Raw genomic sequence first — 25,119 nt, forward strand, 5'->3', positions numbered from 1 at the left:
CCTATTTTTGGCTTCAAAATTTACAACTGTGACACAGGTACCCTTGAACTCCGCGTGATTTTAGTTTTTTAACGCGCCGGATCTAATGAACCCTTCCGCTTTTAAATCCATCCACTAAAACGGCGGTTATAGATACCTTGAATGTAGGAAATTCTGCAAGATTACATTTTGATGATTCCGCGCATTGAACCACGATTTTCTTTGGTTATTTTTACATAAATGGAATCCTTTATACGCGATTATATTATTTTCCAAAACCGTGTGGCATAAATTACCGAGATTCTGGAGTAACATTCGTATTTCGTATAAAATAGAATTTGGTAGCACATCCGCGGTTCTAGACGAATTTCTTTAAAATTTGTTATAATGACGTATTTTTATAGGCGGTCACTGATACCGGATGCGCCTTATAATCTTATGTACATCGCGCAATTTTTACCCACATAAAGGTTTTTTGAACAGTAAGATGCAGCTGATGGCACACTTTGGCCGCTGAATGAAAAGTGGAAAAATCGCTACATATTGATAGAGATGCACTCGCTGTATCTGAAAAGCGCATGCGCCTTAACTGATTTTAACGAATTCGCGAATTATACGTTTTTTAACTTTTTTGTTTTTTCGTTGGTTGTAATTTCAATATTACTTTATATTTCATAATCCTATTGTTTATCAAAGTAAGCAAATACACTTTCGGGTTTGTCATCGCATTTTTCCTGAAGAAATTTGAGCGAAGTCCGTCAGTCCTTGCATCGAAATTTAGCGAAATAGTAGAATAACTCCCAAAAATGTTTTTTCTATTTTTCGTATTAAACTTAATTAAAAAAATATATTTTTGAAATAATATTACAACAATAAGCTTTCGTCTTTTGTTGTTGTTGTAATGGCAGTTATAAATCCTATCCTATCGTTAAAATTTTGGTCTCATATTTTTCTACGCGTTGTCTAGAATCTGTACGTGGTTTTAATTTATTTTTTCGAGTTTTATTTGGACTCTAAATTAGAATAAATTAAATTTACTCCAAGATTTTTTCAGTATTCCTTGATTTTCCGCGAAAATAGAAATACATTTAGTAAATATTTAGGCATCTACGGATAGATATTAAATGCTGTTACCGCTTTATATATACATTTTCTTATTACAGCAAAAATTGAATTTTTAAATATTTGTTCTTTATAAGGGAATAAAACCCCCCATAACTTTGGAGCGCCGCATCCAATTTTGTGAACGCGAACAGATTTGAAACCACGACTTTTTTTCTTAACATTTCTTCCAATGAAATTGCAAAAGAAATGTGAAATTTACCATATGTATTTCTTGCTTGTCCACTGGAACGATCAAAGTATGAGCTAAGACAACTTTGACTTCGTTGGGTGTACGAAACTTTCCCCCGGAAATTTGTCGTTACAGGTCCACGCCTTCATATAGCCCCCATAGAACGATATCTCCCGTTTTTCGGTATTTTGAAGGTTGTGGCCACAATAATCTACCGAAATGGCTGAATTTGGTATTTAGTCTTCATTTGGGGTATAAAACTTCTCATATGAAATTTGTCGGTATAGGTCCATGCCTTCATATAGCCCCCATAGACAGTACCTCCTGATTTTCGGTATTTTGAAGGTTGTGGCCCCAATAATCCATCGAAATCGCTAAAATTCGTTTGGGGTGTACAACTTTCCCTGTGAAATTCGTCGGTATAGGTCGACGCCTTTATATAGCGCCCATAGAACGGTACCTCCCGATTTTCGGTATGTTGAAGGTTGTGGCCACAATAACCCATGACATTTTGACTGAAATTTTGTATTTAGGTATTCAACTTTTCCTCCTAAATTTGTCAGCACAGATCCACGCCTTCATATAGCCCCCATAGAACGGTACCTCTCAGTTTTCGGTATTTTGAAGCTTATGGCCACAACAATCCACCGAAATGGCTTAAATTCGTCGGTATAGGTCTCGTTTCGATATAGCCACTATAGAACGGTACCTCCCGCTTTTCTTAATTCTGAAGGTTATGACTTCAATAGCCCACCGAAAAACTGAAATTTGTTATTTAGTCTTCCATGGGGTATAGGCCTACGTCTTCCTATATCCCCCATAGAAGCGTGTATATTGATTTTCGGTATTTTGAAGGTTTTAGCCACATTATGTTACCGAAATATAGAAAATTTGGTATTTATTCTTCTTTGAGCCTAAGAACATTCCGCCAGAAAGTTGTGGGTATAGCTTGACGTTTTGATATAGCTAGAATAGAAAGGTACCTCTCGAATTTCTGTATTTTGAAGGTTAGCCACATTGTTTTACCGAAATTGCTGAAATTTGGTACTCAGTCTTCTTCATAAACGAAAAGAAACTAATTGAGGGTTAATATTTTTGCTAAAAATATAAATGCACGTATTTCAAGGAATCTGAACTCGAATATTTCGAAAAAAATAGATATGGGCGGAACTTTCTCGCCTACTTAGGTTACTTCACGATGTAAACTTTAACAAGTGAGCAAAGGCTATAGCCGGGACGGGGCCGACCATGTGATACCTTTTCACTAGTAAACATTTCTTTTAGGGAATATAAGCCGGCTACCACCAAACATAATATGCCTCTTTCTCTCTGGGGCTTTGCCGTTAAAATACCCCTACTAGAAATCGATATATTCACAAAGAATAAAATTTTGAATTTGTCTCCACAAGAGTTTTTCTCCATTCCGACCCCTAAATATTATACGACTATCACCAAAATCAATAGCTTTCTTCTCCCATCAACCCCCAAAATTTCGTGATTATCCGATCAAAATTCCAACCTGTAACGTGATTACAAAAAATCGAAAAATTGGATATATTACTGACTTTTGTGATATATTGGTTGTTTGCCCACTTACGCCAACATACGAGTACTTTGCATCAGTATATGTAAAGGAGATCTTTTCTTCTTCCTTTTGGAATACTCCTACTAGAAGCGGAGATATTCGCATAAGAAACGAACGTTGACATTTCTCCACATAAGCTTTTTGCCTATTCCCACTCCTGAATATTATCCGACCATCACCAAACTTAATAGGCATCTTCCTCTGTGGGACCCGCATCAACTTCGAAAAAATTCATGACGATCCGATCAAAATTGCGACCTGTATCGTGATTACAAAAAAAAATCGGAAAATGGGATGCATTACCGACTATTGCGATATCTCTGTTGTTTGACCACCTACGACTATACATCGTTGTAAAGACGATATTTTCTACTTTCCTTGCCATGCTTGCTTTTGATATACCTCTTAAAGAAACAGAGCTATTGGCTTTGAAAAAAACGTTGACCTTTTCTCCAAATAAGTTTTTGCCCATTCCGACCCCTGAATAATATCCGACCATCATCAAAATCAAAAGGCTTCTTCTTCTTCTGTGGGACCCCCCCAAAATTTCGTGACGATCTGATCAAAATTGCGACCTGTAGTGCGATTTCGAAAAATTTTGAAAAATGGGATGTATAACCGACTATTGCGATATCTCCGTTATTTGGCCACCTACGCCAACCTACTTTGCATCATTGTAAATGTGGGATATTCTACTTTCATAGTCAGACTTTGCTCTTGGAAGCTCCCCAACCAAAGCTGTGATATTCGTGATTATAATTAAAATCGCAAAAATGAAAAGTTGGGTTGTATTAGCGACTATTGCAATATCTTCGTTGTTTGACCACCTACGACTATACATCGTTGTAAAGGTGATATTTTCTGCTTTCATTAGCAGGTTTTTCCTTTGATATACTCCTTATAGATGCGGAAATAACACGTTGACTTTTTCCCCAAATAAGTTTTTTGCCCATTTCGACCCCTGAATATTATCCGACCATCACCAAAATCAATAGGCTTCTTCCCCTCCGGAACCCTCATCAACATCCAAAATTAGGTGACGATCCGATCAAAATTGCGACATGTAGTGTGATTACAAGGTTTAGATGTACAGGCGGACAGACGGACGGACGGACACACATAGCCAGATCGACTCAGCACATTCATTTTGATATATATAAGTATGGGTCTACGACTATTATTTCGATGCGTTACAAACTTTTTGGCCAAAATCAACTTATAATACCCTCCCCACATAGTGGTGTAGGGTATAAAAACGCCAATACACGTATCTCATATTTTTAGCCCTACTTTCTTAATCTGCTTAGGTTTCCTTATCTTTTTTTCCTGTCGCACAGTGCTATATGAAATTACACATACTATTATTGTTGAATTAATTAATTCTCTGACTTAAGTTAAAAATTTGAATAATTGTTTTTTTTACAAGAATTACTTCCTTCCCACTTTAATGGTTCTGGTTTTTAAACCATCGCATATCCACTAAATCTATGTGATTGTTGTGCAGATAGAAATCGAAAATAAAACTTTACATCAGCATTGAAACTGTGCACTTCACTTTACATCAACAATGCCACTCCATTGTAATATATTCTATCTGAAGTTTTGTGAACATGTGTACGTCACGTTGAACTTACATGCCCTAAAAAATAAAAAGGAACAACAATTGCCAATGCGCGTTGATTTCCATATTATGTGAGAATAAATGAACAAGTTATTGAAAATAAAAAAAAAAATCAAACATCTGGCCGTATGCAAAGTTGCTGAATAACAATGCCTTAGTTTTAACTTTTCACATGCGAGCTTTGTTGCTGTGCTAGTCGTTCAAGAAGTCATGCACAAAGAATTTATTTTTGTCTGTTGTTCTTCTGTTTGTATAAAGTTTTTGTTCTATTAATTTCGGTAACTTTAGAAGAAACTTGCAGAAATGAGAAATTAAGTAGCAGATAGTTTTATTATTTTTTGCTGATGTTAGTACAAAAACAAAAAAAAAAAATGGAAATAGAGGTGGCTTTCTTAGAAGATAATAAACTTGTATTTTAAAGAGTTTTAGAACATAAAAGAAAACTATTTTGTTTTTTTTTTTCAAGATTTTAGAGGACATTCATGGATGACCTATAGAGCCCAATGAGGTAGGTAGGTAAAACAAGTGAGCAAAGGCTATAGTCGGGACGGGACCGACTATGTGAAACCCTACATCACTACCCTACACGAAACCCGACCAGGGTTTCGGAGTCGAGGTATTTTTGGCTTACTCCAACTCCAGACCGGTTTTTTCACGACTCCGGCTCCAACTCCGACTCCGAGGGTAAATTCCTATACCACTAAAATTAATAAAATTTGCACAAAAGCTTAACTTTTTCCTATAATTTGCCCATAGAGGCTAATTTATTGGCTTTTCCTAACATATTCTTTAGAAAGAGCATTAGTACTCTACTACGGAACATTAATATGAACTAACATTCGTATCTATATTATTTCTACTGAATCTTACATTCAGCAAGTAAAAAGTGTCAGTCGGTTTTGCCTATAGATATATACTAGGGTGGGGCGATTTGTGTGGAAGGAAAAAAACCTTAATGAGCCCTTCGCGTTTCTGATTACTGGGATTGAACTGAGCAAAAAAGTTCACTGGGCCATATATCTACCGTGAAAATCGAGCCTCCCGATTTTGACTTTAAGTTTTTTTTTTGACGTTTTTTGGATATTTTGGCATATAACAGCCAAACCATTGAGATTTTCGATACAACACAAAGACAAACATTGTAGCTAAGACAGTAATTGAAAACTCTCTAATACATCGCAAAAGCATTGGAACGCTCCTTCAGGCAGTTTTGGCCTTAAGAATGTGCAAACTTTTCGGAAAATGTCGATAAATGACATTGTGCTACAAAATTTGACCCGAAAAATATTCAAGTGTTCTGATGCAAAATTATATCGTGTTGGGATCCATGGACAACGACAATGCCTTTATTTCGTTTGGGTCACTTCGTTTTATTTTTTTATAACGGTAAAAGTAGTGAAAATCTGGGTTTCTTACATTTTCAAATTTAAACGGGCATATCTTATTTTTTTCACAGCGGATTTCTTTTTATCCTTCTTCCTTTTAAAGGGGTGAATAATGTCTTTTGAATAAGCTATTATTGTTTTAAATCGGTTAACAAATGGCTAAGTTATAGTGGTTTATGTCTGAAAAACCCCACAAAAAACCTATAAAGGAATTTCTCATAATTTTCAAAATAAATATTGAACAAAACAAAAAACATTATATTTTTGAAAATTATGAGAAATTCCTTTATAGGTTTTTTGTGGGGTTTTTCAGACATAAACCACTATAACTTAGCCATTTGTTAACCGATTTAAAACAATAATAGCTTATTCAAAAGACATTATTCACCCCTTTAAAAGGAAGAAGGATAAAAAGAAATCCGCTGTGAAAAAAATAAGATATGCCCGTTTAAATTTGAAAATGTAAGAAACCCAGATTTTCACTACTTTTACCGTTATAAAAAATAAAGCGAAGTGACCCAAACGAAATAAAGGCATTGTCGTTGTCCATGGATCCCAACACGATATAATTTTGCATCAGAACACTTGAATATTTTTCGGGTCAAATTTTGTAGCACAATGTCATTTATCGACATTTTCCGAAAAGTTTGCACATTCTTAAGGCCAAAACTGCCTGAAGGAGCGTTCCAATGCTTTTGCGATGTATTAGAGAGTTCTCAATTACTGTCTTGGCTACAATGTTTGTCTTTGTGTTGGATCGAAAATCTCTATGGTTTGGCTGTTATATGCCAAAATATCCAAAAAACGTCAATAAAAAACTTAAAGTCAAAATCAGGAGGCTCGATTTTCACGGTAGATATATGGTCCAGTAGACTTTTTTGCTCAGTTCAACCCCAGGAATCAGAAACGCGAAGGGCCCATTAAGGTTTTCAAATCGCCCCGGCCTAATATATACCCTCGCCCAATGTGAAGTGAAACTTGCACCTACGGGCAGATCGAATGTATTAAAGGTCCCTTCAGAATTTTGTGGCCCTTTTTGGACATTTGAACTTGCCGATAAAAATGTGGATTAGGAATTAACTGCACTAAGACACAAATGTTGAACTTTTGTGGGGAGGTACCCTTTGGGAGGACTGATATGGGCCATTTTAGAAGTTAAACTAAATTTTGACAAAATATTAGGAGATCCAAAGTTTGGACCAAATTGGCTGCCCCATTCTAGTGATATCGTCCTAGTATTTTAGTGACATTTTTTAAATATTAGGGAGAAGTACCGAAAGTTGTGGACCGGTATTGCCCCATGAAACTAAGTTTGGATATAATATGACGATAACCAAATGTTGGACCAAACCGGTTGAACAGTTCGAGAGTTATCGTGCTCTACGACCGCCACATATGGTGACATAGGGGGTTTTTATACCTGTTTTCCCAAGAAATATGAACTTGCCCCTGAAAAAAAACTTTTACCGTCGTAATGGAGGTAGCGAATGAAAATCGCTTCAACAAAAATCAAAGTGATTCGAGAGCAGGTCTTAAAATGAACTTATCTGAAATTTTGTGTGAGAGGTACCCGAAGGATTGAACAAATATAGTCCATATTCGAACCTGATCTACATCTGGTAGATATATTAGGATGTGCGAAGTATGGATTACATCGATCAATCCCTTCAAGAGTTATCGTGCGCACGATTTTTCCGAACATTTGTGAACTTTTGTGGGGGAGGTACATGATGGAGTGGACCGATATGGCTTATCATCGAATTTAAACTATGTTTGGACAAAATATTACGAAGGCCAAATGTTGGACCGAGTCGGCAGATCCGTTCGAGAATTATCTTGCGCTCCAACCACTACACACGGTGTCATAGGGGCCTTTTGCAACTTTCAGGCTATTTTCTCAGGAAGTATGGACTTACCCCTGATGAAATGTGTACCATCGTATAGGGGGCAGTGAATACAAGTTGTTGCAACAAAAATCAGAGCGATTGCAGAGCGAGTGTGGGAGGTACCCTATGGAGTGGACCGATTGCGTCCATATTGGAACCTTATCTAACAAGTAAAAAAGTATCAGTCGGCTTTGGCGACAGAGATATACCCTCAGCCTATGTGAATGGAAATATTAATCTACGGACAGATCGAATGTATTTCGGGTATTTCAGATTTTTGTGGCCATTTTGTACCTTTGAACTTGCCGACGATAATTTGGATTAGGATTAAAGTTTTGCGGAGGGGCTACTTAAAGGAATAAACGACAGAGGAAGTGGATCTGATTTTGAGAGTCATATCTTTTTGATATGTATTGGGCACACTAGTCATTTCAGTGGGTCATCTTATAACTTTTGGACCAGTATGCCAGGAAGCATGGACTTGTCCACGGAAAACATAATATGACTGTAAATAGCAGGACCACAATGAACAATCGGCATTCATTTCCAAAGCATCTTCGAAGAGACCCTAAACTGCATATCGACACGAATGTTGAACTTTTGTGGGGGAGGTACCCTAAGGGGAAGAAGAAATTCTCGTGCTCTCCAGCGAAAAACATTTATCGTCGAAATTTAGGCAGCGAATGAAAGTTGCTTCAACAAAAATTAAAGTGTCTCGAGAGCAGGTCTTAAAGTGAACCTATCCGAAATTTTGTGTGGGAGGTACCTTTCAGGCTATTTTCTCAGGAAAATATGGACTTCCTCCAGATGAAACTTGCACTGTCGTAAAGAGGGCGCTGAATATAAGTTGCTACAACCAAAATCAAAGCGATTCGAGACCAGGCCCTAAACCGAACTTTTCCGAAATTTTGTGTGGGAGGTACCCAAAGGAGTGGAACTATTGAGACCATATTGGAACCCCATATTACTCTCGTAGAAAGTTTACGCTATACGAAGTATGGTTCAAATCGGTTACTCCCTTCAAGAGTTGTCGTGCGCACAAACTTTGCGAACATTTTCGAACTTTTGTGGGGGAGGTACCGGAAGAAGTGGACCGATATAGCCCATCTTCGAACTTAAACTAAGTTTGGGCAAAATATTACGAAAGCCAAAATTTGAACCGAGTCGGTTCATCCGTTCCAGAGTTATCGTGCGCTCCAGCCAGCAGGACAGACAGACAGACAGACGGACGGGCATGGCTAGATCGACTCCAAATTGTCTGAAACACATTTCGCCCAAACATACATGGGGTCTAAAACCATTATTTCGATGAGGCACATTTTCATCGTATCAAAATAAATATATACCCTCTTTAGCCTAAAGGCTGAGGGTATAAAAATGGTAGAAATTTCACGATGTGCAACGTATGGATCAAATCGGTTACTTCCTTCAAGAGTTATTGTTCGCACAAATTTTCCGAACATTTTCGAACTTTTGTGGGGGAGGTACCGGAAGAAGTGGACCGATATAGCCCATCTTCGAACTTAAACTAAGTTTGGGCAAAATATTACGAAAGCCAAATTTTGGACCGAATCGGTTGATCCATTCGAGAGTTATCGTGTGCTCCAGCCAGACAGACAGACGAACGGACATTGCTACATCAACCCAAAATTGTCTGAAACGGATTTCTTCCAAACATACTTATTATTTCGATGCGTCACATTTTGCCCGTATGATAGTGTAGAAACCCTCGTTAGCATAAATGCTGAGGGTATAAAGAGGACAACAAAATACAATTTCGAACGCTTTTGTCGGTTTTGGCGTTTTTCGCACGAGTAAATTTTATAATACGTGAAAATAAAAACTGCATGCGGTAAAAATTATAAGCAATAAGCAAAAAAGGTTTTAAAATGGATGTAAGCCAACATTTTAGAACCCAGCAAAATGTTCGATGCCAAAGATGCCATACAATCATAGGTGCAAGTGATCTAGCATTCCATTTTTTTGGCATCTTCATCGATGAATTTTATATGAGCGTGGACCCCAAAAGATGCTATTCATTTTTGGATCCAAAGCATGTCATTTCCACAAATGCTTTGGCATGTCGTTTTCACGAACCCTTTGCAAAGACATTAACATTACGACGAGAGTTTTAACAACGTTGGTTGTGATTTCGTGTCTCCGACAACATCAAGCCTATTGTAAATAATTAATCTATAAATTAAAAAAAATGTGTATAAATAAAAACACAAAATTAATCTCTATTGTATCCTTTGCATTGGTTCAAATACTAATGAAAAAATAGAATCTTTCTTTTTATAAAAGCTAAAGCGATTGCCATATATTTTTTTGGTGGGCTTATCAAGAACATAAAATCTAGTCCTGCATCGATTTTGTAAAAAAAAATAGATTTTACGGAAATGGTGGACAGAAATTTCTAGATTCTGATGCCCTTTCTAGATTTTTATAGTATCATGTAATAATTAAGATTTTATCTAATATTATGTAAAAGCTCTTCGAAATAGACCTTTGTGAGAAGACCAGTAGGTCTTCTGACAGAAGAATTGTAGAACTTTTAGAGAAGACGTTAAATGCCCAATTATAATTCGAATATCATAGAACTTTACTTTTGCTTGCAAAAAAATAAAGCCTCAATTGGACCACAAAATATTCTCAACATGCATTTCATATAATCAAAATAGAGATGAGAAGATTTGATATCCTGTGAATCGCCCTCTAACTTAGTATATACCGTTTGCTTAACCGTTTCTTATATTTTTCGTTTAAAATAAATAATGTTTTTTTTTTTTTAATTTTTGTGTCCCGAATTTAATGTTATATGTTCTAAAATGTTTAAAGAAATTGCTTGAAGTCGGAGTCAAGTTATTTTTTTCGACTCAGACTCCGACTCCAGCAAAATTGCTCGACTCGTAGACTCTGCCTCCGAAACCCTGTATCCGACTATCACTGACATATAGCGTAATTACAACAAAAGGCTTCTTCCTCTGTGGCATTCGCATCACCTCCCAAAATTTCCTGACGATTCGATCAAAATTGCGACCTATAGCGCGATTAAAAAATGGAAGAATGCAATTCATTACGGGCTTTTCTTTTGACCACTTACGCCAACCCACTTTACATCACTGTAACTGAGAACTTATCTTCTTCCATTGATGGACTTTCCTTTTTGAATACTCTTACTAGAAGCGGAGATATTCGCATAAGAATAAAACGTTGAATTTTCTTCACATACGTTATTTGCCCATTCCGTCCCCTGAACATTATCCGACATCATCAAACTCAATAGGCTTCTTCCTCTCTTTCCCCATTAACCCACATAATTTCGTGAAGATCCGATCAAAATTGCGACCTGCAGCGTTATTAAAAAAATGGAAAAATGGGTTGTATTACCGACCACGATATCTCCGTTATTTGGCCATCTACGTCAACCTACTTTGAGTCATTATAAAGATGGGATTTTCTACTTTCATAGTCATGCTTTGCTTTTGGAAGGTCCCCAACCAAAGCTGTGATATTCGTCATTGTAATATAAATCGCAAAAAATGAAAAGTTGTGTTTTATTTGCGACTATTGTGATAACTTCGTTGTTTGACCACCTACGACAATCTACGTTACATCGTTCGTTCGAAAGGTGATATTTTCTGCTTTTATTGTCAAATTTTTCTTTTGGTATACCCCTTATAGACGCTGAGATATTCGCTTTGGAAAAAACTTTTTCTCCAAATAAGTTTTTTGCCCATTCAGACCCCTGATTATTATCCGGTCATCACCAAAATCAGCAGCCTTCTTGCCATCTGAGGCCCCCATTTACCACCAAAATTTCATGACAAGCCCATCAAAATTTCGACCTGTAGCGTTAATTAAAAAAATGAAAAAATGGGATGTATTACCGACTATTGCGATGTCTCCGTTTTTTGTCCACCTACGCCAATCTACTTTGCATCATTGTAAAGATGGGATTTTCTACTTTCATAGTCAGGCTTTGTTTTTCGAGGGACCTCAACCAAAGCTGTGATATATATCATTATTATTAAAATCGCAAAAATTAAAAGTTGTGTTCTATTAGCGGCTATTGCGATATATCCGTTGTTTGACCACCTACGACAACCTATGTTACATCGTTGTAAAGGTGATATTTTCTACTTTCATTAGCAGGTTATACGACCACCACCAAAATCAAAAGGGCTTCTTGCTCTGTAGGACCCCCATTCACACCCAAAATGTTGTCACGATCCAATCAAAATTGCGACCTGTAGCGTGATTAAAAAAAGTGGATAAATGGGATGTATTACCGACTATTGCGATATCTCCGTTATTTGGCCACCAACGCCAACCTATTTTGCATCATTGTAAAGATGGGATTTTCTACTTTCATAGTCAGACTTTGTTTTTGGAAGGTCCCGAACTAAAGCTGTGATATTCGTCATTATTATTAAAGTCGCAAAAATGAAAAGTTGGGTTCTATTAGCGGTTATTGCGATACCTTTGTTGTTTGACCACCTACGACAAACTACGTTACATCGTTACAAAGTTGATATTTTCTACTTTCATTAGCAGGTTTTGCTTTTGATATACCCCATATAGAAGCGGAGATATTCGCTTTGAAATAAAATGTTGACTTTTTCTCCAAATAAGATTGTTGACCATTCCGACCCCTGAATATTATCCGACCATCACCAAAATCAATAGGCTTCTTTCCCTCCGGGACCTTCATTAACACCCAAAAGTTGGTTATGATCCGAATAAAATTGCGGCCTGTTGCATGATTACAAGGTTTAGTTGGACAGACGGACGGACGGACGGAGGGACGGACGCACATAGCCAGATCAACTCAGCTCGTCGAGACATTCATTTTGGTATATATATGTGTGGGTCTACGCTCCACATAGTGGTGTAGGGTATGGGTTACAGAATCCAACTACTGAACTTCCTACTGAACAATCCCACGGCAGCGGGTTCTTTCGTACCGGATTGACCCGGAACAACACAAAACCAATGTTCCGGCCAGCGGCTGCCACCTCAGTGTGTACATGTTCGTATTTGTTTCGTTTTTCTGTGTTGGGAGCAGCATATCCCGGAATGCCTGCTCCGAATTCTATTGGTCCGAGCCGGGACGGAAGAAAACCCAGGACCAATATATCTGTGCTCAGTTTGTCACATTCGCATCTTCACCCACATCCAACCTTCGGTGAGATGCAATAGATGTCAGGAGTGGGTGCATCTAAGGGGTTGCTCTGGACTCGGCCACGTGAGGGACTACGACAGGGACTATGTTGCTGCATGCTGTGTGAACACAGTTCCCAGGGAGTCGTCGTCGGATTACGAGACTCCCTCGTCGTCTGATTACGAAACTCCCCCGCAGTCCCCTCGACAACAACCACACACGCAGCCTTTAACACCAGCCGTTGTTGTCCCAATCCCCGAAAATGCAGCCTTTTTGCAATTGAATTACAATGGACTCCGAGGTAAGATCGAGGAGATAGTAGATTTTATGAGTCGGAAGAATATCAAGGTCGCGGCGGTGCAGGAAACCAAGCTGAACAACAACCACAGCTTAGAGCATTGCGATGGTTACAATGTTCTGAGGAAAGATCGCACCAGAAGTGGAGGTGGGGGATTGGCTTTCCTATTGCACCAGTCTGTCCAATACAGACCTATCTCGCTTGAGCCTGTCTCTAATGACCCATACATGGAATGTATGGGAGTAGCAGTCAGGTGTGGAGCTGCCGAGATAGAGTTGCTGAATGTATACATCCCGCCGAGATATAGCTGTATCCATGATTATAGGCCTGACATTAGCCCGCTCTTGCAAGGTCATAATCGTCTGGTCCTGGGGAATTTTAATGCGCATCATGAGATGTGGCATTCGGCCCTCGGAAACGACCAGAGAGGTACAGCGCTGGCTGAGCAGATTGATAGCTCTACGTTTTGCACGGTCAATGAGGACGCCCCTACCAGAATTAGAGGAGAGTGTTACAGTTCGCCTGACATAACCATCGTGTCACCTGGTCTGACAAATGACGTTACCTGGCAACCCGTCATTTCCCTTGGATCAGACCATCTCCCCATAATTGTCTCCATTAGCAGACCACCCGACTTCATCACCTCTGAACGCCGCACGTTCGTCAATCATAAAAAAGCTGATTGGCCGAGTTTCAGAGAGTTCACCAATCACCGCTTCAGAGAATTGCCCAATCCTTCTGATGTTCGGGTAGCGGAAAGGACGTTCCGGGACATCATCACTGCTGCAGCCGCTCGCCATATCCCTGCTGGTCGAATACCCGAAGTAAGACCAAATTTCCCAGCAGAGGCGACGGGATTAGCAAACGAGCGTGATGAGCTTCGTCGTATCAACCCCAATGACCCCAGAGTCAGGGAGCTGACACTGGAAGTTAACAGGCTGGTCGGCGAGCATAAGCGGAACAAATGGTTAAATCATCTGAAGAGCTGCAACATTGGAGCCGTTATAGGTGAATTGTGGGCAACGGTTAAGTCACTCTCGAACCCTGGAAGAAGGGAAGATAGGACCTCAGTCACGTTTGGCGACGTTACGTTGACTGACCCGAAGAGGTGCGCAAGTAATTTCAATCGACAGTTTGTCGAGCATCCCGAGAGTGACAGGGCGAAGAGAAGAGTATTACGTCGCATCAGATCTCTTCCTGCCGAGGATGAACCACCACAATTTACAATGGATGATGTTGCCAATGCCATCAGGAACGCTAAATCATCCAAAGCGTTGGGCCCTGATGGAATCTCCATGGTAATGTTGAAGCAGCTGGATGAGCCGGGAGTCGAGTATCTCACCAAAGTCTTCAACTTGTCGCTAGCCACCCTCGTTGTTCCCGAAGTCTGGAAAATGGGCAGGGTGGTCCCACTACGGAAGCCAGGCAAGGATGCCAGCAAAAGTGAATCGTACAGACCGATTTCGCTTTTGTCGCCCGTAGCAAAGACACTTGAGGCCTTGATCCTCCCCAGTATCAGAAATAGCTATCAAGTTGCCGATCATCAACATGGATTCCGTAAGCAGCACAGCACGACAACAGCGCTGCACGCCATTACCACATATATATGTAAAGGACTCAACCAGAGACGGCCCACACTGGTCGAAACCACAGATCTAGCGGCGCGAAAGTCAAAAAATCGAACTATAAAATTGCGAAATATTTTCCATTGTATCGATTACAGACACTTTGCAGACAAATAATTTGTTTTTTTAATTTTTGTTGTTGTAAATATTCACTCAGCTATTCACTATCAAATTCAAGAGTTTTTGTTGCAGCAGATTTTAAAAAATTGTTGCAAAAAAATTAACTTCATATTTGTTTAAATGTTAAATAAATTCGTAATGAAACTGGACAAGACTTTTTTTTAATTAATAGCAGAGGGTGTGATTTAAACTATAAAAATTAGTTTGGGGTCTGGAGGTACTTAGTTATATAGCAATAAATTTTCAAAAAGTTCAATTTTTTAGTGTTTTTATGGGTTGTACGCGCTTGTTCCAGAGAGTGCATCTTGTAAACTTGGCCGAACTTAGGTTCGATTATTTTTTGGGGAAAGAAATTTGACTCTCTGGATACGGAATAACCACATTAGGGCTGCAAATATTTGCAAATCTTTTGTTGACTGCACTTTTAAAATGAGAGATTTTGCATGAAATTCATACAAATTTAGCTGTGCATTTGTATGGGAGCTAAATTAAAATATAGACCTATCTTGAGAAATGTTTGCAAGGAGGAGTTCTACCCCCGGAGACACTATAATACCATATTATAGCTAAATATGTTATTAAATATGGGATAACAAGTAAAAGTTCAACGAATCGGGGGTACCATAAAAGGGTCTACATCGAAACTTAAATCCGTGTTAAAAATGTTTTGTAAGAAGATTTTATACGCAGTGAGAATATGGAATGCAAAATTACAGCCAAGTTGGTTTAAAAATGTGGTCATGATATTCAAAATACCTTAAATTGGGAGGTACGGTTACATGGGGGCTATATCAAAACGTGCACCTATGTCCATAATTTTTGGTGAACATATTTTGTGACCACTAGGAACCCTAAGTACCAAATTACAGGTAATTTGCTACGAAATTGTGGCTTAAATCCCCAAAATACCGAAAATCTTAAGGTACCGTTATATGGGGGCTATACCAAAACATCAGCCGATATTGTTCATATTTGGCCCATTATTACCTACAGGTACAAGCTGAGTTTGTACCAAATTCAGTGACGTATCTCAATTCGTTTGCAAGTTATTAATTTCGCGCCGCTAGATCAGTGCTTTCGACCACCGTGCGGCCGTGCGATAGAACAGTGATGGTGGCTCTTGACTTATCAAAAGCCTTTGATACAGTCAGGCACTCCACGCTGTTTGAGGACATTGAGCAGACAACCCTCCGGCCAAGCTTGAAACGTTGGATAGTCAACTATATGTGTGGACGCCAGTCGTACGTGGAATTCAGGAATAAGAAGTCCAAACCCCGTAGAGTGAAACAGGGAGTTCCCCAAGGTGGGGTGATATCTCCGGAACTGTTTAACCTCTACCTCTCCTGTATTCCACCCCCTCCAGACGGCATTGAGATCGTGACGTATGCGGATGATTGCACGATCCTGGCGTCGGGTACCCATCCTGATGACATCTGTGAGAGACTGAACAACTATTTAACTGATCTTACCACCTTTTTCCATTCGAGGAATATGCAGATTTCCCCCACAAAATCTACAGCCACTCTGTTCACCACATGGACAGCGCAGTTTGGACGTGAGTTGAATGTCGTGGTCGACGATAGCAGAATTCCGACCACAAACTGCCCTAAAATTTTAGGGGTCACATTCGACACTACATTCACGTCGTGCGCACACGCCACAGCTATCTGCGACAAGTTGAAAAGTAGGAACAAGGTCCTCAAGTCCCTGGCCGGCAGCACTTGGGGTGCAGATAAAGAAACCTTGTTGACCACATATAACGCGATAGGTCGGTCTGTGGTAAGCTATGCGGCTCCAGTCTGGTCCCCGAGATTGTGTAATTCGAACTGGAAAAAGATTCAAACTTGCCAAAATGCAGCCCTGAGAACAGCGACAGGGTGCCTTCTCAAATCTTCAGTGGACCATCTACATGAGGAGGCAAAAATTCTTCCTGTAAAGCAACACAATGAGATGCTTTCGTTGCAGTACCTGCTTGGATGTTATCGTGTGAGCCATCCCAATCACCATCTTGTGGGTAGGCCCGGCCCATTCAGGGAGATCAGGAAGGATATCCATGCTCTAGAGGGAGAGGTCCAACGATACAGGAGAGAACCCCTAGATCAACAAGCATATCAAGCAGGATTGAATAGCATTCACACGGACGCAGTTGCCAAGGCCTTAAGCAATTATAGTGTGAATAAAGTACTTGGAGTACATCCTTCATCTATCGCAGCTGAGGAGCGTCAGCTGCCACGACAAACTAGAGTAGTTTTGGCCCAACTACGCTCGGGATATTGCAGTCGCCTAAATTCTTATTGGGCGGAAATCGATCGCACCGTGCAAGACATCTGCCCAGTATGCGGCATGGGCCCGCACGACACACAACACCTTTTTAACTGCCCCGCCAAACCTACCCATCTAACTCCAGTGGATCTATGGCTACATCCCATCGAAGCAGCCACTTTTCTTGAACTGGAGATAGACCCAGAGCCAGATTGAACAGAGGAACGAACAAATAAACATAACAAAAACACTGTTACAACAACAACAACTACTGAACTTCTATATCTCAAAAATCGTAAAGCCTAGGAACAAATCATAACAAATCAATCCTCTAGAGAATTTCCACAGCTACAACATTTTCTTTAGTCCCACTTCGATAGCACTTGCGGTTTGCAAGCAAAATCGCGAAAACCTAAAATAAATCTAAAAATGTGAGCTTTGACCTCAAATTTTTTAAAAATCCCTCCAGCGATTTTTTTTTTCTTTTTTTATGAACATACTGTTTCAAAATCCGTAAAAACTTCCCAGGTGTAAGCGGTTTTAATTTAAAGTTAATTAAGGCGCACCATACATGATATTGTTTTATAAGGAGGCAATACAGTTAGTGCATTTTTCACTGCTACAACATTTTCCACAGTTCCATTTTGATAGGGCCTAAAAAACCTAACCTAAAAAATCCTAAAAATGTGAACTTTGATTTATTTGAAAAGCGCTCCGGCGATTTTCTTTTTTTTGATTTTTCTCATCGCTGAAGATTGAAGTTTCAGAATCCGCAAAAACTTCCCAGGTGTAAGCTCCTTTCATTTAAAGTTAGTTCAAGAGCACCGTGTACAAATTACTATGGAAAAAGATCGATCGGAATACGTGTTAACGTTAATAAAATAAAATATAAAATTTTATATTTAATGCTTCTGAATCAATAAAATATTGCTTTTTGGGGCAGTCTAATGTACGTACACATACAAAAATACGTATATAGTTTTTTCAGTGAATATTGGTTTCCGTAAATGCAGACATGTTGTGAAAGGAAACAAAAAAATTGTTTACTTGAATGATTGCTAGTTAAGCCAAACATTAACAGACAGTTACCAATCAACATTAAGTAATACTAATTACTATGTCAATCGATCAAATTGCCATAATTATTGTCTATTATAGTTGAGTGACGACGACATGTCATGAGACGATTACTATGCCGATGGATAAACAGCAGTTGCAATGAGGATTTCTTTAAGCGATGTTATTCCATGGGTGTATTGTTTTATAGGAATAAGTGATACTTGATGTGTTGTTGTCAATGTGCGATATTGATGCAAACAGGTAAACAATTTTATGTAACATTGTTATTAATGCATTAAATAATCGAAATCACTTGATGTGCATTTTATTGATTTGCCAATACAGGAAGTTCTTCTCATTTTATTTATATTCACTTGAAAAGTTTTTTGTGGTGGCTAAAATGAAATATCGTCTGCACTTTATTGCGAAAAATGTATTATTTGCATCCGTTTTCACTTTCAACCATGAATAAAAAATTAATATAAAGCACCGTGGATGTACAATCACACCCTGTTCTTAGGTTCTTAGTTAAGTCGGATACAGTCCGTATTTCGTCAATTTTGTAATCCTCTGCTTCTGCTAAAGCGCGAAGGCCTACACTTATTGAAGTGGAAACGATCTTCGAAATACCCAATCCATTCCGTTATATTTCCAAAAACATTTTTCGCAAATTTTCCTATTTTGAAGATGGTCGGTTCAGCCGTTTCAGATATTGAATTTTCATAACACTGTGCTGCAACCAAAAAATGACAAGGAAAACTGAGTAGATTATGAAGGTAGACCTAGAAATATGAGACACGTGTATCGGCGTTTTTAAAGTTTACATCGGAAAGTAACCGAAGTAGGCAGGGAAAGTTCCGCCCATTTCTATTTTTTTTCGAAATATTCGAGCTAAGATATCTTGGAATCGTTGCATTTTAGGTATATAGTGTCTTTGGCAACTTTACAGAGGAAAAAATTGTAACACTAATGCGGTTCATCAAAGGGGTATTTTAGGTCCTTTTTTCGAAAATCATTCAAAAACTCCCTTAAAATGTGATCATATCAAATCCAAATGTTCTACAAAATTGTTCGTCATAAAATTTTACTATAGGTCTCAGAATACACCAAATCTGTAAATCTTATCTAATCGCCAGGAATCTCTAAAATTAAAAAAAAAACACATTTTAGGGTTAAAGTTGGACTAATCTGAGTTTATTCAAAACTGTCCCACAAAATATAATTTTACAGAGATGACGTCAAAGACAAACATATTTTTCGTAAAATTTCACTATGGGTCACCAAAGAAATAAAATGTCTATTTACATCCCCAGCAACATAAATTGGAAGTAGTGCAATGTGGACTAGTTCTGTCACGGCATGTTTTGATGCAGTTCAACCGGAGTCGTGAAAAAGACACTCCAGTCCTCACATTTTAACCGCATTTGGATGCAATCCAAAGAATCACATCCACTTGTCACATTTTAACAACATCCGGATGCAGTTCAGCGGAGTCGTGAAAAAGGCACTCCAATTCCCCACAATTTAACAGCATCCGGATGCAGTCCAAACGGAGTCGTGAAAAAGGCACTCCATTCGCTACATTTTATTAGCAGTTGTTAGAGATCCCTACATGTACATAAATCAGTTTGTACATCTCTACAGGCAGCGGAATAGATTTTCCAAAAAGAGATAAGCGTGTTAACATTTCCAAACATTTGTTAATGCAAAATAAAAAATATTTAATTTGTGAACATTTTCCGGTAACTCACGAGGAGAAAATTTCCGAATGGAGTGCTGTTGGAGTACATGTCGAAATCATAACTGGTGATGGGAAGACAACCCATTTAGCAGATGAAGCAAAAACAGTTCAGCTTGGATTAAATGAATAGAAGAGGAAACACGCATGTTTGCGATTGAATTCAATGGAGAATTTTCATAATTTGTGTTAATGTAATAAAGTTCTTAATATTTTTGTTTTACACAAATAATGAATTTTATTTGTTCTGGGATATTTTGTAATGGCTTGCACAATTTCCGCAGAATGCCTGTATCAAAACACGTGCTTTGGACTGCCTCCTATTCTACCCCAAATGGTTAGTTAAAATGCAATGCCAAAGGGTCGGTTAAAATGCAGTGCCAAAGGGTCAGTTAAAATTCAGTGCAATGGAGTGCCTCTTTCCGTAGTCACTCTCTTGTAAAAATCATGAGTGAAAATGCATAATTTGATGCACTTCCAGATCATTTGTACATATCATTTAACTGCCTCTTTGGAGGCAAACTTTTTGCTGGGTCAGTATCATGAAAATATCGGTATCAATTTTGCTGAAAAAACACGAAAATATTTCCCAATTTTTTTGATGACAATTTTTCCCTCTTTTTCGAGTTGGTACATGAAAAACTTGGTTCTAGGAGTCAAAGTGTCAAAAGAAGAAAAATTTTACACAAAATTTCACTGTGAGTTACGTATACTATTTCCTTAAGAAAATTAGATTACAAATGTGTATATTTTACGATGAAACTATTTGTTTTCATTTTGGACTGTTAATTGTAGATAAATAATTCCATGCTGGATCAAAATCTAAAAAAATCTTTCATTTTTAGCCCTTATTTTTTGACATAGGGTTTAGGGCCATATTTTACATTTTTTTCCAGATTGTCGTTGTGACACTATAAATATCTTATTGATGGTTTTTCGTTATGAATTCATAAAGAAGATGTTGTGCGCCCCATTTAAACAGTTTTTATAATATTTGTGGTAAATATATGGTAAAAACCAAAAATGTTCTACAATCGATGAATCCGAGTTTCACCCATTCAGAATTCGCGAACTGTTAGCATATTCTATATAGTATGACTGAAATTCCATAATTAAATTTAATTTTAGTGGAATTAATATTAAAATTAATTTTAGTGGAAGCTGTGTTGGCATCAATATGGGTAAAAATAGGTTGAATCCAACAAGTTTTTATATCCTCAGCATTTATGCTGACGAGGTTATATACACTTCATACGGGCAAAATGTGCCTCATCGAAATAATGGTTTTAGACCCCAAGTATGTTTGGGCGAAATCCGTTTCAGACAATTTGGAGTTGATTTAGCCATGTCCGTCCGTCTGTCTGTCTGGCTGGAGCGCACGGTAACTCTCGAATGGATCAACCGATTCGGTCCAAAATGTGGCTTTCGTAATATTTTGCCCAAACTTAGTTTACGTTAAGATGGTCTATATCGGTCCACTCCTTCCGATTCGAAAATGTTCTGAAAATTTGTGAGCACGATTACTCTTGAAGGAAGAAACCGATGTATTTCCGGTTCGAATATGGACTATATTTGTCTACGCCTTCTGGTACCTCTCACACAAAATTTCGGATAAGTTCACTTTAAGACCTGCTCTCGAATCACTTTGATTTTTGTTTGCATTTGCATTCGCTACCTCCATTACGACAGTAAAATTTTTTTTCAAGGGCAAGTCCATATTTCTTGGGAAAACAGCCCGAAAGGTATAAAAAACCCCTATGTCACCATATGTAGCTGTCGGAGAGCACGATAACTCTCGAACTGTTCAACCGATTTAGTCCAACATTTGGCCTTCGTCATATTATATCCAAACTTAGTTTCATGGAACAATACCGCTCCACAACTTCCGGCACTTTTCCCCAATATTTAAAAAATGTCAGTAAAATGCTAGGACGATATCACTTGAATGGGGCAACCAATTTGGTCCAATCATTGGATCTCCTAATTTTTTTGTCAAAATTTGGTTTAACTTCTAAAATGGCCCATATCGGTCGCCTAAGGGTACCTCCCCCACAAAAGTTAAACATTTGTGTCTTAGCGCAGTTAATTCCTAATCCACATTTTTGTCGGCAAGCTCAAATGCCCAAAAAGGGCCACAAAATTCTGAAGAGACTTTAAATACATTCGATCTGTCAGTAGGTGAAAGTTTCACTGGCTGAGGGTATATATCTGGCGCCAAAACCGACAGACACTTTTTTACTTGTTTTGTGTTCCCTTCCGATTTCAGGCTTAGCCTTACATTTTATAGATCTATGGCCAAAGAAAGAATGACAGAATACTCCATGATCAACATGATACTAGTGTATGATTTTTCGATATATCCACTGCATTTACCTAAAATTGATGCTGAGATTTTGAAGTCGGAATTTCGGGGGTTTTTTAATATTTTTTTATAATGCGGATGCGCATCAGTATCCTAGTAATCGTAGTCTAAAGACCAACATTTGGTGCGTGAATTTTCTTAAAAAAACTATTTTTTGCATTTAAAATTTACAAGTGCCATTCAATTTCCTTTGAACACCGCGTGAATTTAGTTTTTACGCAACCGATCTAATGAGCCCTTCCGCGATCGAATCCATCCACTAAAACCGTGGATATAGATACCTTGGAAATAGGAAAATCATCAAAAATTACAGAGATACGCGGTTTACATGAGTCTTTTGCGTAAAATAGAATGTGGAGCCACATCCGCGGTTCTTGAAGTATCTATTTGAAATATGACGCACTATGTCGCGTGTTCATATTAACTGTGTCCAAAAATAGAAGGAGTTATCGTAAGTGTATCAATTTTGGTACTCGTACATATAATGGACTTACAATCTCCAGTCGGTCGGTCCATGTTTTGATATATCCCCCATAGAACCGTATGTCCCGATTTTCGGTATTTTTAAAGTTTTAGTCACAATGACCAACCTTGATGACTGAAATTTGGTGGTTAGTCATCGGCAGAGGTATGAAACATTACAACAGAGAATTGTGGGTGTAGGTCCACGTTTTGATGTAGCCCCCATAGAACGGTACCTCCCGATTTTCGGTAATTTGAAGCATTTAGCCTTATTATTACACCGAAATTGCTGAAATTTGGTATTTGGACTTCGTTGCGTGTATAAAACTTTCACATAGAAATTTGTCGGTATAGGTCCACGCCTTTATATACACCCCATAGGACGGTACCTCCCGATTTTCGGTATTCTGAAGGTTTTAGTCTCATTATCACACCGAAATGGCTGAAAATTGGTATTTAGTCTTCGTTGGGTGGTTATAAGTTTTAAGTTTATAAGTTTTCACCTGAAATCTCTTCTTAACATAGCCCCGTGGAACCGTACCTCCCCATTTTCCGTATTTTGAAGGTTTTGCCCTCAATATCCACCCGAAACGACTAAAATTTGGTGTTCAGCCTTCATAAAATTTTTGTCAGCTTATTTAATACATCAAACAACTGTCTTTAAATATGAGAATTTTCCTTTAAAAACGTTTTTTGGTCGGTTAATGGTCAAAAACGGCCCATTTTTGGTAAAAAATTGAATTTCCACTTTCCCTGTTCACAATTTTTTTTATATTGTTATTTTTAAATGTGTCTCCGTTCAAAAGCAAGATTATTACGTAATTAGTAAGCCCACAAAAATATTTGAGGATCGGTCCATTCGTTTTCGAGCTATAGCCAACACCGCAAAACGCTTTGTTTAAAAAGGGGTAACACCTGAGTGAGATGACCACTGAACAAGTAAAAAAGTATCAGTCGGCTTTGCCGACAGAGATATACCCTCAGCCTATATGAATCGAAACTTTCATCTATGTACAGAATTTCGTAGCTCTTTTTGGACATTTGAACTTGCCGACAAAAATGTGGATTAGGATTAAAGCTCAAAATGTTGCGGAGGAGGTACTTGAAGGAATGGACCGACATAGTCCATTATGGAAGCTGATCTTATTGTGGGGGTCATATATTTTCGATTGATATACCGCCCACTAGTCACTTTAGTGGGTCATAGTATAAACTTTGGATCATATGCCAAGAAGCATGGACTTGTCCACGGAAAACATAATCCCACAACGTACAACATCGTTATACATTTCCAAAGGATCTTCGAACAGACCCTCAACTGCACTTAGACATAAATGTTGAACTTTTGTGGGGGAGGTACCCTAAGTTGAGGATCGATATGGACCATTTTAGAAGTTAAACAAAATTTGGACAAAATATTAGGAGATCAAAAGTTTGGAACAAATTGGTTGCCCCGTTCAAGATATATCGTGCATATTATTTTAGTGACATTTTTCAAGAGTTATCTGGCGCTCCAACAACTACACACGGTGTCATAGGGTTTTTGCCAACTTCAGGCTATTTTCTCAAGAAGTATGGACTTGCCTCTGAAAAAACTTTTGCCGACGTAAAGGAGGCAGCGTATGCAAGTTGCTTCAACAGAAATCAAAGTGATTCCAGAGCGGGCCTTAAAGTCAATTTATCCGAAATTTAGTGTGAGAGGTACCCGAAGGAGGGGTCAAATATATTTCATGTTCAAATCTGATTTATGTCTGGTAGACATATTAGGATGTGTAAAGTATGGACTAAATCGGTCATTCCATTCAAGAGTTATCGTGCGCACAATTTTTCCGAACATTTTTGAACTTTTGTGGGGGAGGTACCTGAAAGAGTGGACCGATATAGCTTATCATCGAACTAAAATTAAGTTTTAAAAAAATATTACGAAGGCCAAAAACCGAATCGGCAGATCCGTTCGAGTGTTATCTTGCGCTCCACACGGTGTCATGGGGATTTTTTGCATCTTTCAGGCTATTTTCTCAGGAAGTATTGACTTGTACCATGGTATGGGGGGCAGTGAATACAAGTTGCTACATCAAAAATCAAAGCGATTCGAGAGCAGGTCCTAAACTGTACTTTTCCGAAATTTTGTGTGGGAGGTACCCAAAGGAGTGGACCGATTGAGTCCAAATTTGAACCTCATCTAAGTCTGGTAGAAATTTCACTATATGCAAAGATGGACCAAATCGGTTACTCTCTTCAAGAATTATCGTGCGCAGAAATTTTTCAAACATTTTCGA

The 25,119-nt window shown here is 38.4% G+C and overlaps 1 protein-coding gene across 1 annotated transcript in view; it reads right to left on the reverse strand.

Moving 5' to 3' along the window:
- The window catches only part of Nprl2 (Nitrogen permease regulator-like 2), a 141,394-nt gene extending 125,164 nt beyond the window's left edge, over positions 1 to 16,230 (reverse strand). The window contains exon 1 of the mRNA XM_073975323.1: positions 16,218 to 16,230. The gene's annotated coding sequence lies outside the window, so the exon portion shown is untranslated. The remainder of the gene's footprint in view (positions 1 to 16,217) is intronic.
- Between the last annotated feature and the right edge of the window lie 8,889 nt (positions 16,231 to 25,119).

The sequence above is a fragment of the Musca autumnalis genome, unplaced genomic scaffold (genome assembly GCF_047663935.1).
Source record: "Musca autumnalis isolate F117 unplaced genomic scaffold, ASM4766393v1 scaffold_3, whole genome shotgun sequence".
NCBI lineage: Eukaryota > Metazoa > Arthropoda > Insecta > Diptera > Muscidae > Musca > Musca autumnalis.